This window comes from Labeo rohita, unplaced genomic scaffold (genome assembly GCF_022985175.1).
Source record: "Labeo rohita strain BAU-BD-2019 unplaced genomic scaffold, IGBB_LRoh.1.0 scaffold_356, whole genome shotgun sequence".
In the NCBI taxonomy this organism is placed as follows: Eukaryota; Metazoa; Chordata; class Actinopteri; order Cypriniformes; family Cyprinidae; genus Labeo; species Labeo rohita.
The window spans coordinates 29,457-48,150 of record NW_026129274.1 but is presented as its reverse complement, the minus strand read 5'-3'; the positions used below and the strand labels follow the sequence as shown (position 1 = coordinate 48,150).

Sequence of the window (18,694 nt, the reverse complement as noted above, 5' to 3'; positions counted from 1 at the left end):
GATTCCCGTCTCGAGGTCCTTTGTCGATCCCGCTCCCCTCTCTCCTCCCAGCTCTTTTCTGTCATCTCTCTACTGTCCTATCACAATAAAAGGCATAAAAAGCCCAAAGATATATGTAAAAAAAAAAAAAAAAAAAAAAAAAAAAAGTCTGAATTTGTGGTGGCTGTGCTTTAAATTAAATTATTACACAGCTCAGACTCTTTCGGGGCAACTTAAGTCAGTGCTATATGCTTGATAATTTTTCTTGGCAGAAGCTTTGTGTTTGGTTTGCTAATAAAATATTAAAGCTTAATTCAATATTATGTGGACAGTTTCTTAATTCTGTCATCCTGGTATTGTGGACTTGCTGTATTGTTTTATACAAACGCAGCTGCTGCCATTTTTTTTTTTTTGTACACTGTAATGGATTATAAGATAACTAACAAACTAGTACTACTACTTAATTATTTATGTGGTGAAATGTTGTGTAAGAAAAGTGGTATGACTGCACTGTATCCCTGATTTCTCCATGGAAGCTTTGCATTCAAATATTTCAACTCTAATTATTTTGACACAACACATCTAAATAATCTATCAAGCAGCTGTGTAATAAGTGAGATAATGTATATCCAGCCAGTTGATATCGCAAAATAAAGATGTATGTTATCCCTTACTGATTATAATCTTAATTCAAGTGATTCAAGTGAATTCAAAGGATTTTGAAAGTCTGACAGTAATCAGTGTTGAGTGCTACTATAAGGTTAACTCTGCCTGGTTTAAATGTTTCAAAATGATTAACAGTTGAAAATATTAGAAATTTAGAAAAGTAATCAAAAAGTAATTAAAAGTAATAAGTTACATTACTTTAATAAAGTAATTGAAAAGTTACACTACTTATTACATTTTAAATCAAGTAACTTATAATCTGCAACCTATTACATTTCCAAAGTAACCTTCCCAACACTGTCCATATATTATTATCAAATGAACTATGTGTTACAACAACCAGCATAGGAAAAAGGCTGCAATAACAGCCAACATGATGAGAAACGCTCATCCAGAGTGAACATTATAAGGTTGACATTGTATAGTCAACACTCTAAAAAAAAAATGGTGCTAAATAGCACTAAAAGTGTTCCTTTGGCTTGTAATCACGGGGGAACCATTTTAAGTGCTACATAGCACCTATATCTTTAAAGATGGTGCTATATAGCACCTTAACCACCCAAAGAAGCACTGAAGAATCATTACAGGTTCTTTATAGCTGCTACATAGCACTTAAATCGGTTCCCATATAATTACGAGCCAAAGAACCACTTAGCGTGAAAGAAAAGAACCACTTAAAATGAAACTAAATGAAATGGCATAAAATGTTGATGTGGGTTTAAGTTATTTTATTATAGAAGATACATTGATACATAGCATCAGTATTACAGACTGCAAGCTGCTTTTGAGCTTTCAGTACACAAGAAATTGGTTCATCATGAACCAGTTCATAACCAGTTAAAATAAAAAAATGCATAAAAACAATGCAACAAAAATTAAGCATTGTAATCAGGAATCTCACTGTAACAGAAATAGATATCATATCTGTTTTATTGCAGATGTTTTAGAACAGATCATTTTAGATGCACTTAATGAATTTCTTAACTTCCTGACAAAGAAACCGAGTTGTGCTAATAATAAATGAGTTGATGCTTGATGAAAAAGTAAAGACTTAACATAACATTAGCCTGCATTATTTTACCTATGAACAGGAGGTTACCTACAGTTAAACTGCAGGGAAAAGTGCATTTAGAACATGTTAAGATTGGTAAAAAAGCATATATAAATAAATTTGTAAAATTATATCTCTATTCTATTATCATTCACTATGAACATTAACTTTATGGTCTTTGAAGTATCAACTTCTGGAGCCCCGACTGTAGAGAAAACTACCATTAATACATCAGGCATTCAAGTGATAGTATAGACCTATTGTTTGCAAAAATAAGGGCCATTGTACACATAGTACACCTTGTATACTCGTGGGAAAAAGGAAGTCGTTTTGATATAAAGTTACAGCGGTCAGTTTTCTGTAACTGTAAACAAACGTGTCTGTGTCTGTGTCTAAAGATGTAACTGATTTTTGGTATTTTGCTTGTAAAGCATTATATCTGAATTGTATGTTTTTAAAGGTGTTTAGCATTGAAATCATTTGTCTTAGAGAAAACTAATGTTATGATATGGATAATGCATAATTAAAATAAGTTTCTTCATGACTTCAGCGTAGAAACATACCAAACATACCACATATGCCGTTATTACTGAAATATTACAAACTTTTTCTAAGCTGATAGCAAAAAAAAAAAAAGAAAAAAAGAGAAAAGATAAAGCAGGGTATTCCATTATGATGCCTTTAAACGTTGCAACACAAAACACTGAAAGAGGAAGAAAAAAACACAGGACTCATGAACGAGAGTAAGACCACTTGCTGACTTTGACTTGGTGACTTTTGAAAAATATTTAGAATAGTTTTAGAACAGTAACACAAATCAATCAGAAAACTCTGAATAAATGAGTTGATATCTTCACTTCACTGACTGCATTTGCATTGACTGGGTGGTTTGTGACATTTGTGTTCCCTCTTCAGAGAATACTCTTTCAAAAACACGTCTTAGAGAAAGTTTAACATTGCTCTTAAAATCCTGCCCCATGAAAACATACAGAATGGGGTTCAGACAGCTGTTGAAATACGCCAAAGAGATGGTCAACGGATCCACTGCCACAGCTGCCCAATAACTTGATTTCTCTCCGTACATTATTATCAAGTCCACTGTGTGATACGGCAACCAGCACAGAAAAAAGGCCACGATTACAGCCAACATGATTCGAAACGTTCGTCCAGAGTGAAAATGACCCCTGCCTAACTTGTGTGCGATGAATCCATAGCATGTTGTGATGCATATGAGAGGAACCAAAAAGCCAAACACAAATCTGATGATGCTGAACTTTCCATACATTTTTAAACCATCTCTTAAACCTTTAGGTAGATGATACGGGCAGTGTGTTGTGTCATTTTCTGTGTAAGTCTCTGTTAACATCATGAAAGGCAGACTAAGAACTGAAGCCAGAACCCAGGCCGCTACACAGGACAGTCGTGCAATTAACAGACTGCGATGATTTTGAGCCCAAACCGGTGTGATCACCTGAGTAAAGCGATCCAGACTAATCAAGCTCAAGGTGAAAACACTGGCAAACATGGTGATGAGCATAATGAAGGGGAGAATCTTGCACATGATGGATCCATATGGCCATTGATAACCAAAAGCGCTCCTGGTCACGTAGTCCAGAGTGGAGAGGCAACACAAGAGGTCGGCAATCGCTAGATTGAGAAACCCAACTGTATTAACGGTCCTCCTCATCTTAAATCCAGCAACATACACAACAACTGCATTTCCGGGAACACCGAGGATCAAGGTCAAGTAGTAGAAGACCAAAGAACTTACTTTCATTCGATATTCCAAAATATCATAATAATCCTCCATTGCTGTGATTGAGCTGAAATGCCTGGTTTATCCTGCTAATATCACATATTGTCAGTGTAAAATTATAAATCATATTTAAAGTGTTGTGTCAGATAAAAAACGTGATGAATAAATGAATATATGATCAATGCATTTCTATTCTATCAAAGCTGAATTATGATTACAAATATGCGACTAAATAAATACTATTTTATCATTACTTGAAAGTACAAAAAGTCTTTAAAAAGTAATTATGACTCACGTTATGTTTCGCTTCAAAATTATCTCGGTAAATGTTTTCTTCTCCAGTGTTCAAGACTTTATACCACTTCTCCAACTTAATCATTTCATCAGATTTCATCAACATTTCAAACATGAGTTGTGAAACATCATGACCAACTCTATGTAAAGCTGGTTAAGGCTTCCGTCACACGTGGGCATTCATAAAAAAAAAAAAACAAAAAACAAAAAAAACCTTATATCAGACTAAAAATAGCAATTTAATAAGTAAATAAATGTTGCAATTTTATATACAATTATTTACAGCAATTCATAATGTTAATTTATAATAGAATTTATTATTGTTTGTTTGTAATGCAATTTAATTTAATTATGTATTTATATTAATAATGCATTTATAGTATAGAGAGCTTTACATTTCGTGAAAATATAAATGATCAGTCAGTTGAGATCTCCTATATAGTGTTGCTTTATATGTATAACAGTTTTTACAATGTTATTAAATTTGTAAAGTTTCATTTTAAATGCATTTATCCTTTATGCAAAGTAGTTGTTGGCAGTTTTAGTTTTGAACCTGGGAACAAATTTGTTGTAGTCCCTACCAGCCGTTTGTTGTTGGCCTTTTAAAAGCAAATTCTGTAAAAGAAAATATCTCCCTTGGCATTGAACTTTGAGCGTTGTAACTTTGCAGATGTTGCTTTTGCTCAAGCAGCAACATTACAAACTAAACTAAGGTAAAATAATGTTTTTGTCCAAATTAGAAGACAATTTGAACGCTAAATAAAAATAATAAAACAGTTACTCTGAATTAAAACATACATTTATCAAATCTTTAGCTATAATATCTCCTTGAGATGATATGCTCTGTAGTCATGCAGTCATTGCCATAAAAATAGAGAGTGGAATAGAGCGGCGACACCCTGTAGCATTTATAAAAAAAAAAAAAGAAAAGAGGAACAGGTTTAAAGTGGAAATGACTGAGATAATGTTTACTTCTGAGAAATAGTCAGCCAAACACGCATCTTAAACAGTGACTGCTTATTTTTGCTTCTGTTTTTTTAAAGTCTTGTGTCAAAAACAGTGACTCAAACTACTTACAGTCTGAATCCAAAATGTCATTCATTCATATGGAGTTTTTCTCCAGTGGTAGAGATGTCCAATTTTATTAAAAGTTAATTAGTAAACATAAGAACTGTTTTCACCAACCTTTTGTGCATTTACTTGTAATGTCAACACTGTGGCAAAGGCTGTCAAAGCCATGCAGGGACTCTGACTGGCATGAATTTCTGAGGTGGGGCATTTATGTGTGATGAACAAAATTAATAAATTACTTAATGAAAGCAATAAATTAGGCTACTTATAAAAGTAGGCCTGCTATTTGATTAATTAAAAATTAGGGACAATGTACAATCAGTCTGTCATTTTTACAAAATAAATACTGAAAGGGTGACCAGGATCCCCCCCAAAAAACAACTACCTAATTGTTATGATTCCTGTCTGGTCTGCCCGCCACCAGAGGTCGCTGTGCATTTCATTTACATTTCACTCTACACAGACTGTTGCATTACACCCCGGACTACATTTCCCATTACCCTTTGCACTGATTGCTCGAACACCTGTATCCAATCAGGCGCTCTATTTAAGCCTCGGACTTCCCCTTGCATGTTACGGAGTATTTATTGGAGTATTGTATTCGTTGCATTTAGCGTTCTCCTAGTGCTAGCAGCCTTTACGAAGCAGTTCCCTAGTTCCCTAAGTTTAGCATTCTCGCCTTCTTTCCTCGTTTTGTCTGTGTCGCCGCCTGCCCTGTGGATTTCTATCCTGTGTTATCGGATTATCCCTTTTTCCTTGCCCCATGGATTACGCTCGCCGTTGTTCGACCCTCGTCTGCATTACGGACTACTCTTGTGTCTCGCTCCAACATACCTGTTTACTATTATTCAACCTTGCCTGTTTGTGACCATGTCTTTTTCTTGCCCATTCAATAAAAGCTTGCACATGGATCCGCTTGCTTCACGTCTCCCTTGCTACGTTACACTGATAAACTAACAAAATAAAATGGCATGAAATATGATCTGGGTTTAAATAATTTTATTATGTGAAAAGAGAGAGTGTGGAGTGCTGTAGGAGACATTTGAAAGGCTTTGTAGGAAAATAAAACATTTGACTGAGACAACGATGAGTTATAGCATGAGTGACACCATAGACCAGGGGTGCCCAACCCTGTTCCTGGAGATCGACTTTCCTGCAAAGTTTAGTTCCGACCCTAATCAAACACACCTGTCTGTAATTATCAAGTGCTTCTTGAGATCCCAACTAGCTGGTTCATGTGTGTTTGGTCAGGGTTGGAGCTGAACACTGCAGGAAAGTCGATCTCCAGGACCAGGGTTGAGCACACCTGCCATAGACCAATCAATTATTCCATAAAGCCTAAATATAATACTGAATCAGCTTTTTGTCCAAATTAAAAGTCATTTTAAATGTTTAATGATCACAAAACAACAGTAGAGTGAAAACAATATTATAGCAAAACTAGAAAATGACTGAAAACAATATCATAGACCGTAAAATACTATTGACTTGACATGGCTTTTTCACTGTCCCCCAAGATAAAAATGAATATAATTAATTTTGTCCTTATATAAAATGCAGTAAATCATTAAACATTTCTTTGTCCTACATGGACATGTTGTTATAAAAGCTGCAGTGTTACTTTGTTTGGTTTTTTGAGCGAAATATCTCAAGCATTGTTCAATAAATTACAACTTTTATAAATTAAAAAGAAAAGCATAAAAAGTTAATAAATACCTCTGGCATAATTGTACAAGTGTATGTTTTAGTAAATGGCAAGCATTTTTTTCATCCATATATTCCTGAAGGCATAGGAACTTGATACATTTTGTATCTGAAAACCATGTCCTCTGGTGTGACACCATATCCTGATTTTAAATCACCCAATTCCAGGAAAAAACTTTAATTAGTTGGAGGACCCCATTCATGATCATGTTACTGAAGCCCTCTGTAATTTGAGTTTATCTAGTGCTTTATATAATAAGTTTATAGAGTGCTTTTCACAAGACTTTGTTTCAGTGAAGTTTTACACAAACATAATGTTTATAATATCTTAATAGTACATTATAGTCCAAATTTAGCAGTTTAGAGCTGGAGTACAGTCTGCCGTGGGGAAAAAAAGACAAAGTTATTTTGATAGAAAGTTACAGTTTCAGTCAGTTTTCTTAGTAACTGTCAGCAAACGTGTCTGTGTCTAAAGATGAAACTGTTTTTTGTTTTTTGCTTTTGCTTGTAAAGCATTATATCTGAATTGTATGTTTTTAAAGGTGTTTAGCATTGTAATAATTTGTCTTAGAGAAAACTAACGTTAGCACAATCATACTACTGGGTAAGAAAACTATTCACACTAATTATAAACGATCTCTACTCAAATATTAAAAAAAATTAAATTACACGTGAATTGAATGTTTCATGAACATTACAATAATTATACATATAAACTTTAATATTTTTGCATTTAATATGTAAAAGACTGTTTAAACATAATACACTTTGCTTTTAAGTTAAGTCCATAACACTGTATATGGATATAAATAATGTATAAGTAAAATAAGTTTCTTCATGGCTTCAGTGTAGAAACATACAAAACATATCACACATGCCGTTATTACTGAAATATTAAAATTTTTTTTTAAGCTGATGGTAACCAAAAAACAAAAAAAAAAAAAACAAACAGATAAAGCAGGGTATTCCATTATGATGGCTTTAAACATTGCAACACAAATCACTGAAAATATATAAAAGGAGGAAGGACTAAGGATAAGAGTAAGACCACTTGCTGACTTTGACTTGGTGACTTTTGAAAAATATTTAGAATAGTTTTAGAACAGTAACACAAATCAATCAGAAAACTCTGAACAAATGAGTTGATATCTTCACTACACTGACTGGGTGGTTTGTGACATTTGTGTTCCCTCTTCAGAGAAAACTCTTTCAAAAACACGTCTTAGAGAAAGTTCAACATTGCTCTTAAAATCCTGCCCCATGAAAACATACAGAATGGGGTTCAGACAGCTGTTGAAATACGCCAAAGAGATGGTCAACGGATTCACTGGCAAAGCTGCCCAGAACTTGTTTCCTCATCGTACACTATTATCAATTCCACTGTGTGATACGGCAACCAGCACAGAAAAAAGACCACGACTACAGCCAACATGACGCTCCCCAAAGTGCTCTCGGTCACATAGTAAAGAGTGGAAAGACAACACAAGAGATCAGCAATCGCTAGATTGAGAAACCCAACTGTATTAACGGTCCTCTTCATCTTCAATCCAGCAACATACACAACAAATGTGTCCCAGGAACACAGAGGATCAAGGTCAGGAAGTAGAAGACCAGAGATCTTACTTTCATCGGATATTCCAAAATATAATAATAATCCTCCATTGCTGTGATTGAGCTAAAATTCCTGGTTTATCCTGCTAATATCACATATTATCAGTGTAAAATTATAAATCATTAAAGTGTTGTGTTATATAAGAAACTTGACGAATAAATGAATATATAATTAATGCATTTAAATGATCAGCAAAGCTGAATTATGATTACAAATACGCAACTAAATAAATACTATTTTAGCATTACTTAAATGTACAAATAGTCTTTGAATATCGAGAATCTTAATTTCTTTAATTAAAAGTTGTTGGTGGTTTGAGTTTTGAACCTGGGAACAAGCATGTTGTATTCCCTACCAGCCATTTGTTTTTGGCCTTAAAAAGCAAATTCTGTAAAAGAAAAGATCTTCCTTCGCATTGAATTTTGAGCATCGTAACTTTGCAGATGTTGCTTTTGCTCAAACAGCACTGTTACACACTAAAGGTAAAATAACGTTTATTCATATCGACTTTTTCTCAGGTGGTAGACATGTCAAATTTCATTAAAAAGTTAATTAGTAAATATAAGAACTGTTTTCACCAACCTTTTGTGCATTTACTTGTAATGTCAAGACTGTCAAATCCATGCAGGGACTCTGACTGGCATGAATTTCTGAGGTGGGGCATTTATGCTTGACGAAAAAAAAAGAAAAGTACTTAATAATTAAAGCAATAAATTAGGCTACTTAGGAATAAAAATAGGCCTATTGTTTGAAGAAATTAGGGACAATGTACAATCATATTTCAAGTTATTTTAAATGAACAGAAAATGTTTTTTTTGTTTTTTTTTTTTGACAGAAACGGCCTGCAATTGCTGACTGGTATCTGAAGTTAATGTTTATTAATATAAAAAAAATGTATTTGACGCAAAACCCACGCGATCGCTGACAAATCTGATGTAACTGTACAAAAATATGAAATGTATTTATTTGACACCAAAGCCCTGACACTTTTTTCCAAATTATTATTTTATATGAACAGAAAATGTTTTTATTCAGCAGAAACTGCCTGTGATTGCTGACTGGTATCTGAAGTTAATGTTTATTAATATAACATGTATCTGACGCCAAACCCACAAGATCACTGGCAAGTCTGATGTAACCAAGAAATGTGGGTTAGACATGCTAAGAAGTGGGCAACTGCCGTCGGATGAACAAGGGATATGAAAACATTCACTGTAGTGTACTGTATAAAGACTGTTTTGTCTGTTTTAAATTGGCATCTGAAGTGTCTGGGTCTGTGCAGCCAAAACAAACAGCTCTAGAGGTCCACTTCTAGAGGCCGCTCTCGTACTGTATAAAAACGTTTCTCTGCCGCTCCAGCAACAGACAAAACCTAGACATAGGTTCACCACACAGTCATATTATAATTCTTAAATTATCTTTCATCCTCCACGTAGTATTTTTATGCTTTCTGTATGCATAATTTCTCATGGTTGCTCAATTTCTCTTTAATTCCGTTAGGACATTTTCCTCTTTAAAAATAATAGTTTGCTCTTTCTGGCATCCTATGAGACATGATGTTATAAATCTTTTGCAACATATAGGTCAAACCAACACATGTTAATTCTCAGTATTTCATTATGTTTAGACTTATACCGGCCTTGCCAGGGTCAATAATATGATTATGAATACACTACTCACACTATTTATACTACAAAAGACATGCAGCAGTAATACCGCTCACACTGATCCAAAATCAGGTCACTTTTTATATTTTCATGTTCATTTTATTTACATTTGTATTTATGATTATGCATTTGGCATGCAGACCTTAAAGGGGTAATCAGATGCCCATTTTCCACAAATTGATATGATTCTTTAGGGTCTTAATGTAAAAAGTCTATAATATACTTTAGTTAAAAATTCTCAATGGTAGTGTAAAACAACACCCTTTTTACCTTGCCAAAATCAGCTCTGCAAAAATCATCTTATTCTGGTCGAGGCTGCTTTAAATGCAAATGAGCTCTGCTCGCCCCACCCCTCTCTTCTTTCTGTGATGTGACCAGTCTGTTTACTTTAGCCACGTTTAGCTGCTAAATTTGCTAACTAGTGCATTATTAGTAAAGACAGTCACAAAGATTCATTAAAAAAACCCTTATACTCACTTCTGCTGTAAGTGAAGCTGGATCGACACAACGACAGGCATCTGAGAATGGCTTGATTTGAAAGAGGGGATATTATTTTTACAGATTAAAACCACTGTATGGATTTTTATCATTATAGGGTAGATTTGTACATACACTGCCAACACACATTAAAGTTCAAACAACATGTAAAAGTGAACTTAGCATCCGATGACCCCTTTAAAATCTGTCTTCTGTCATTTAATTGACAAGTGTCTCCTGAAAAAAAGGATAAGGAGGAACTTGTAGTTACAAAGTTTCTTAGTAATTGCTGCTTTTCTTAGTAAATGTGTGAATCTAAAAATATAACTAGTGTACCATTCATTTACATTTACAGCAAATTATTTGGAAACTTAAAATCTGTCAGTGTCTCCTGGTCACTGAAATAAAGGAAGTTGTTTTGTTACAGCGGTCAGTTTTCTTAGTAGTTGCCGCCAAATGTGTGTCTAAAGATGTAACTAATTTTTTTCTTTTGCTTCTTTTCATCTAGTCACAATCTTTATTTAAAATTACAAGCGAATCCTTGCATGTTATAAGTAATACACTGTTTATACATCATACACTTTGCTTTTGAGTTGTCACACATAACTCCATAACTAGGGGTGTAACGATTCACATCGATCTAGAAACATGGATTTTTGAATCGTGAATTACTGATTTCGGCCAGTAATCGATTTAAACACTAAGAATCTAATGAATTCTATAGCGATTCAGTGTTTTAAAATATATACACATTAAATTACTACAAGCTCGAATTAATGGAGACCAGTGTTGTTCCTTTCATCTCTCCTTCACACGCTCCATTTTCTGCCGGTCAAAGGATTGCGCGCGCACTCTCACCGACACATTTTTTGAGCAGTTAATGTGTGATCTCTCCCTAGTACTTGTGGTCAGTACTGCTAGAGCAGGGGTGCTCAACCCTGTTCCTGGAGATCTACCTTTCGGCAGAGTTCAGCTCCAACCCCGTTTAAAGACGCCAAAACCAACTAATTAGGATCTGAAGCAGCACTTAATAATTACAGACGGGTGTGTTTGATCAAGGTTGGAGCTAAACTCTGCAGGAAGGTAGATCTCCAAGAACAGGGTTGGGCACCCCTGTGCTAGAGTAAAATAGTTGTACTTCTGTAGTTTTTCAGTAGCTCTCATTCATACCTTTGACATTAACTGAGCACTTGAAGGCTGCGCGTTCGTACGGAGCAAAAACAAGGTGTGTCTAAAAGCATGCCCACAATTCCACTGAATGATAAATGACTTTTAACTTAATGTTGTTAAACCGAAAGTACGAAGGAAATGGTTAAAACAACCACAAAATAAGAGCGAGGTTTATCTGTTAATCAGTCGCGTGAAAGTTGCGTTCCTTACTACATCATCAGAAGCATCATTCGCAGATAGAAAGGAAAAGTTTAAATGCTATAACATTTTATTTTATGAAAATAAGATAAAAAAGCATAAAGAAACATCAGGTAAAAGTGTGACATAAAATGTTACCCTTTACATTCACAGTATGCTACTGTTACGGATCTGGTCAGTGAACTGCGGACCGCTCACCACCAGATGTCTCTCTCACCTTATTTTGCACCCAGACTGTCGCACTACACCCCGAACTACATTACCCATCAGCCACTGCTCTTATCACTTGCACCATTCAGAGACAGTATAAAAGCTGTCACTCACTGCCGAGTATTGAATTGTTTATCATTCGTACAAAGCGTTTCTCCGTGTGATCCTGTGTCTAGTTTTCTTGTTTTGCCTTGTTGTATCGTTTAGTCTGTCTCGCTGCCTGCCTTTGATACCCCACGCCTGTCTTGTCGGATTACTCTTTTGAAAACGGAGCTCTGTCACGTCACAGCTGCCATACCCGAGTCAAGTCAAGTTGCAGCTGCGTTTCCTGAGTCAAGTCCAGTTTCCAAGTCAAGTCAAGCTGCAGCTGCGTTTCCTGAGTCAAGTCAAGTTTCTGAGTCAAGTCAAGTTGCAGCTGTGTTTCCTGAGTCAAGTCAAGTTTCCGAGTCAAGTCAAGTTGCAGCTGTGTTTCCTGAGTCAAGTCAAGTTTCTAAGCCCAGTCAAGGTGCAGCTGTGTTTCCTGAGTTCAGTCAAGTTGCAGCTGTGCTTCCTGAGTCAAGTAAAGTCACAGCTGCCACCCCAGAGTCAAGCAAGATTACAGCCATTGTTACAGTGTCAAGTTGAGCTACGGCGGTTGTTCCAGAGTCAAGTCAAGCTACAGCTGCTCTTCCTAAGTCCAGTCAAGTTACAGCTGTATTCCCCAAGTCAAGCAAAGTCACAGCCGTGGTTCCTGAGTCAAGTCAAGTCAGAGCTGTCATTCCTGAGTCAAGTAAAGTCAGAGCTGTTGTTCCTGTGTCAAGTCAAATTACAGCTGCCGCTCCTGTTTCAAGTCAAGTTACAGCCGTCTTTCCTGAGCCACTGCACAAGATGGCCGCCACGCCAGAGCCTGTCGCCAAGATGGCCGCCACGCCAGAGCCTGCTAACGCCACGTCAGCCAAGCCAGCACCCGCTAACGCCACGTCGACCAAGCCAGCGCCCGCTAACACCACGTCGACCAAGCCAGCACCCGCTAGCGCCACGTCAGCCAAGCCAGTGCCCGCTAACGCCACGTCAGCCAAGCCACAGCCTGTTCACGTTATGTCTTCTGCTCCTGAGTCTGCACCCGTCATGACCGCCCTTCCAGATGCGGCTCCTGAATCGAGTCACATTACAGCTGCTGATCCTGCTAAGTCAAGTCAAGACACTACAACACCTTCTGAGTCATGTCAAGTCGCAGCTGCTCCAGTAAAGTCAAGTCGCAGCTGCTCCAGCAAAGTCAAGTCAACTCGCAACTGTTCCAGTTAAGTTAAGTCAAGCCACATCTGCTTTAGTAAGGTCAAGCCACAGCTGTTCCAGCAAGGTAAAGTCAAGTGAAGCCACAAATGGTCTTAGTGAGCCGAGTCAAGTCACAGTCGATCTTCACGAATCAAATCAAGTCACTATTGATCTTCACAAGCCAAGTCAAGTCACCGCAGGACTTCATGTATCAAGTCAAGTCACTACTGAACTTCAGAGCCAAGTCCAGAGCAAAAACCAAGTCAAGTCACGTTTCATCATCTGTTTAGAGCCCTGATCTTCAGAATGACATGCCCAAGTCAGTCGTCTCGTCTGACCGCCCAGAGCCATGTCTCATCACCCCAAGGGCATGGCCTGTCATGATGGCCAGTGTACTGGACCCACCAGAGCAAAGCCAGCCTGCTCCACCCAGGGCGTCTGTCCGCCCAGAACAAAGTCCGCCCAGGGCCCCGCACCTCCTGCACGTCTGTCCGTCCAGAGCCAAGCCACGTTTCATCTATCTGTTTAGAGCCCTGTTACATCCCCACTGTCTGTCCAGAGTTTCGTCATGACATGCCTGATCGATAAGAGTCAAGTCAAGTCTCGTCTGACGGCCCATGTGCTATGTTACGGATCTGGTCTGTGAATTGCGGACCGCTCACCACCAGATGTCGCTCTCACCTTATTTATGTTCTTAATATAATACCATGCATTTGTACTTTTAGTAGCCTATACTAAACTGGTATAAAGTGTGCTAAATTAGAAATATAGTGCTTAAGTCCAACTAAAGATGAACTGAAGTATATTTGATTGTGCTAAAGTGGAACTATTGTGAGTATATTTCTGGTACACTTTAAATATTTTGCATTTAAAGAACTTTTTTATTAAAAGATCACACAATCCTCACCAATAGTGACATTAAAACACATTTTAGGCTTAATATTAAGAAATGTGAATTGTGCACATGTATTAGTCCAAATAAAGTTTAATTATAATTTTATATCAATTAAGTCTTGAGGGATATATCAGTAAACAAGTTTAATAGATTTGAACTATACTTAGTTTGAAATAAATGTATTTTAAATATATTACTTTTCACTAGGGTGAATTTCTACATATGCTCCCACATCTCCAGAATGAAGAAACGGGCAGGAAACATCATTAAAAACCCCTCTCGCCCTGGGCACAACCTGTTTGAACTTCTCTCCTCAGGCAGACGCTACAGATCCCTGAGCACTAGAACATCTAGGCATAAAACCTGTTTTTTCCCAAATGCCATCTCCATCTTATAAAGCTAAAGCATGAATCATTACCTGTGTTCTACAATTAATTTCTGTAGTTTTTTCTCCATTTCTAATTATTGTCTCTTTCTGTGGTATTATTATGTAAATACATTTGCACATCTCTTTATTTATACAGCTGTATATAGAGTAAATAATGCACAAATCTGTACATAAATCTGCCCAGCTCCCCAAGGGGCCGTATATATCCATTGTCCATCCCGGAACGCCAGGCGATGTATATAGCGGAGTCAAGTATTCATCAAACCATCTACCTCGCCGGCCTCTTCAAGCTTCTTCGTGGGCAAGAAGGATGGAGGTTTACGTCCCTGCATTGACTACAGACAACTCAATTCCCAGATCAAACAACAACCCTACCCACTCCCTCTGGTCCCAGCCGCCCTCAAAGAGCTTCGTTGAGCCCGGGTCTTCACGAAGCTGGACCTGCGGAGTGCGTATAACCTTGTTCGTATTCGTGCGGGGGACGAATGGAAGACGGCCTTTGTAACACCTACGGGTCATGCCGTATGGCTTATCCATCAGCCCATCCGTCTTCCAAACGTTTATGAACGAGGTGTTCCAGGAGTTCCTCCATCGTTTCGTTGTGGTCTACATTGACGATATTCTGATTTACTCCCGGAACTTGGCCAAACATCACCAGCACGTCCAGCAGGTCCTCCATAAACTACCTGAACACAGTCTTTACCTCAAGATTGAGAAGAGTGAGTTCCACCAACCATCCGTACAGTTCTTTGGATATGTCATCAGTGCCGAGGGCGTGCAGATGGATCAGGGGAAAGTCTCCGCCATACAGGAATGGCCTCAACCTCTCACAGTAAAATAACTTCAACTGTTCCTGGGTTTCTCCAATTTCTACCGACGATTTATCAAGAACTACAGTTCCATCATGGCTCCGTTAACCTCCCTCCTGAGGGGTAAACCCAAAAATCTCACCTGAAACCCCGCTGCTCACGAAGCGTTCCAACGGCTCAAAGACATCTTTGGTACCACACCCTTGTTACATCACCCAGATCCTGAACTCCCCTTCACAGTTGAGGTCGACGCTTCCACCTCTGGAGTGGGTGCGGTGCTATCCCAAGCCTCCTCTCCTCCATCCCTGTGCATTCTACTCCTGTACCAGCTGGTACCATTACCCATCCCACAGAGGCCCTGGTCCCACACAGGAGTGGACTTCGTGACGGATCTCCCGAGCTCGGAAGGTAACACCTGTGTACTAGTCATGGTCGATCGATTCTCCAAAATGTGCAAGCTTTTCCCTCTAAAGGGACTGCCCACGGCACTTGAAACTGCTGAACATCTCTTCCAGCAGATGTTTCGTCACTTCGGCCTGCCCGAGGAGATCGTGTCGGACCAGGGACCTCAATTCATCTCACATGTCTGGAAAGCTTTCTTTAAGCTACTTGGTGTTTCTGTTAACCTCTCATCTGGTTATCACCCACAGACCAATGGCCAGATAGAGAGAAAGATCCAAGAGCTGGGACATTACCTCCGGGCATACTGTCACGAGGACCAACACAGCTGGAGCAGGTTCCCTGGACGGAGGAACCCTCTAATGTTCCAGCTGTCGACCACTGGTTTCGAGAGAGCGAGAGAGTGTGGGACTCAGCTCATCACCATCTCCAGCGGGCAGATCGACAGCACAAGAGGTTCGCCAACGCCAGAAGAAGGACTGCTCCCATTTACCAGCCTGGGGATCAGGTCTGGCTGTCCACCTGTGACCTACGTCTATGTCTGCCCTGCCGTAAGCTGAGTCCCTGCTACATTGGTCCGTTCAAGATCCTGAGGCAGATCAACGGGGGGGGGCTGCACTTGGAATACCTCGTCGACTGGGAGGGGTATGGGCCTTCACCACAGCCACCTCCATCTGCCACACTTCCAGTTGCACCGCCCACTCGTTCATCATTACCCGAATTCTAATCATCTGTACCTGATCCTCATTGAGCCACACCCTATATAAGAGACACTCTCACATACCCTCTTTGTCTGGTCTACCGTTCACTTGCTAATGCTATTCCTGACTCCTTGCTTCTCTCCATGTGGATCTCTCCGTTGCTCTCTGGAACTCTCATCTACTCAACATTTCAAGGACAGTCAGTTAAGAACTCATTTATTCTGTTTCACTCCGTTTGTTGTACTTACGAACTTGTCAATAAATCTCTGGATTGGATTGCTACTCACCTCACGTCTCCCCTGTGTTTGTATGTGTGTTTGTGACAACACCTTATACCAACACTCATTGAGTTAAATCATCATGTTGGTGCTAGCAATGCCAAATGCCATGGATTCAATTCCCTGCAGGGAATACATGAGTTGGGAAAAAAAAAAAAAAAAAAAATTCAGTATCTTGAATGCAATGCCAAATATATGCATGCAAATAGATATATATGAGAAATAGCAATTCAATATGCAAATAAATAGGAATGTAGATAACCAGTTGCAAGTCAGTTGTGTTTATATAGTGCTTTTCACAAGACTTTATTTCAATGAAGTTTTACACAAACATATAATGTTAAAGTTTATAATATCTAAATAGTACATTATAGTCCAAATTTAGCAGTTTAGAGCTGGGCCACAATATACATTGTAAATTGTTTGAGTACAGTCTGCTGTGGGGGAAAAGAAAGTTGTTTTATAGGAAGTCACAGCAGTCAGTTTTCTTAGTAACTGTCAGCAAATGTGTCTGTGTCTAAAGATGTAACTGATTTGTAAAACAATTCACAATTACTCGGCGAATATCACCAGGAAGTCCGAGGCTTATATACAGTGTCTGATTGGATGCATGTGATCAGCACAGTGGATGATGGGGAACATAGTCTGGGGTGTGGTGCAACAGTCTGTGTAATGTGAAATGGCAAGGCGACCTCTGGTGGCGAGCAGACTGGTGTACAGGACCAGATTCATGACAGTATTATTGTTTGTTCATAATGTAATTTATATATTTATGTTAATAATGATTTTATAGTATAGAGAGCTGGACAAGGATAGTTTACATTTGGTGATGACATAAATGATCAGTTAGTTGAGATTTCCTATATAGTATTGCTTTATATGTATATGTATAACAGCTTTTACAATGTTATTAAATCTACAAAGTTTCATTTTGAATTTTTTTATTCTTTATGCAAAATAGTTGTTGGTGGTTTGAGTTTTGAACCCGGGAACAAGCTTGTTGTAGTCCCTACCAGCCTTTTGTTGTTGGCCTTAAAAAGCAAATTCTGTTAAAGAAAAGATCTTCCTTTGCATTGAACTTTGAGCGTCGTAACTTTGCAGATGTTGCTTATGCTCAAACAGCACCATTACACACTAAAGGTAAAATAATGTTTTTTCCAAATTAAAAGATAATTTGAATGCTAAATAATCATAAATCAGTAATTCTAAATTAAAACATACACTCATCAAATCTTTATATGTATTATCAATTCCACTATGTGATACGGCAACCAGCACAGATGAAAGGCCACGATTACAGCCAACATGATGCGAAAAGCTCGCCCAGAGTGAAAATGACTCCTGCATAACTTGCGTGCGATGAATCCATAGCACGTTGTGATGCATATGAGAGGAACCAAAAAGCCAAACACAAATCTAATGATGCTTAACGTTCCATACATTTTAACACTGTCTTCATCAGGTAGATGGTACAGGCAGTATGTTGTGTCATTTAGTGTGTAAGTGTCTCTTAACATCATGAAAGGCAGACTAAGAATTGAAGCCAGAACCCAGGCTGCTACACAGGACAGTCGTGCAATTAACAGACTGCAATGATTTTGAGCCCAAACCAGTGTGATCACGTGAGTAAAAACGATCCAGACTAATCAAGCTCAAGGTGAAAACACTGGCAAACATGGTGATGAGCATAATGAAGGGGAGAATCTTGCACATTATGGATCCATACGGCCAGTGTTTATCCTCAAAGCTCCTAGTCGCATAGAAAAGAGGTAGGCAATCACTAGATTGAGAAACCCAACTGTATTAACGGTCCTCCTCATCTTAAATCCAGCAACATACACAACAAATGTGTTTCCAGGAACACCAAGGATGAAGGTCAGGAAGTAGAAGACCAGAGAAATCACCTTCATTGCATATTTGAAAATATAATGATAATCCTCCATTGTTGTAATTGAGCTGAAGTGCCTGCTTTATCTTGCTAATATCAAATATTGTCAGTGTAAAATTATTAGTTATATGTAAAGTGTTGTGTCAAGAATCTTGATGAATAAATGAGTATATGATCAATGCATTTCTATTACTGGCAAAGATGAATTATAATTACAAATATGCAAC

General features: G+C 38.1%; 2 pseudogenes; both read right to left on the bottom strand.

Moving 5' to 3' along the window:
- Window positions 1-1,367: 1,367 nt before the first annotated feature.
- On the bottom strand, window positions 1,368-3,878 carry LOC127160468 (C3a anaphylatoxin chemotactic receptor-like; annotated as a pseudogene).
- A 13,927-nt stretch (window positions 3,879-17,805) lies between these two features.
- On the bottom strand, window positions 17,806-18,489 carry LOC127160469 (C3a anaphylatoxin chemotactic receptor-like; annotated as a pseudogene).
- Window positions 18,490-18,694: the final 205 nt, after the last annotated feature.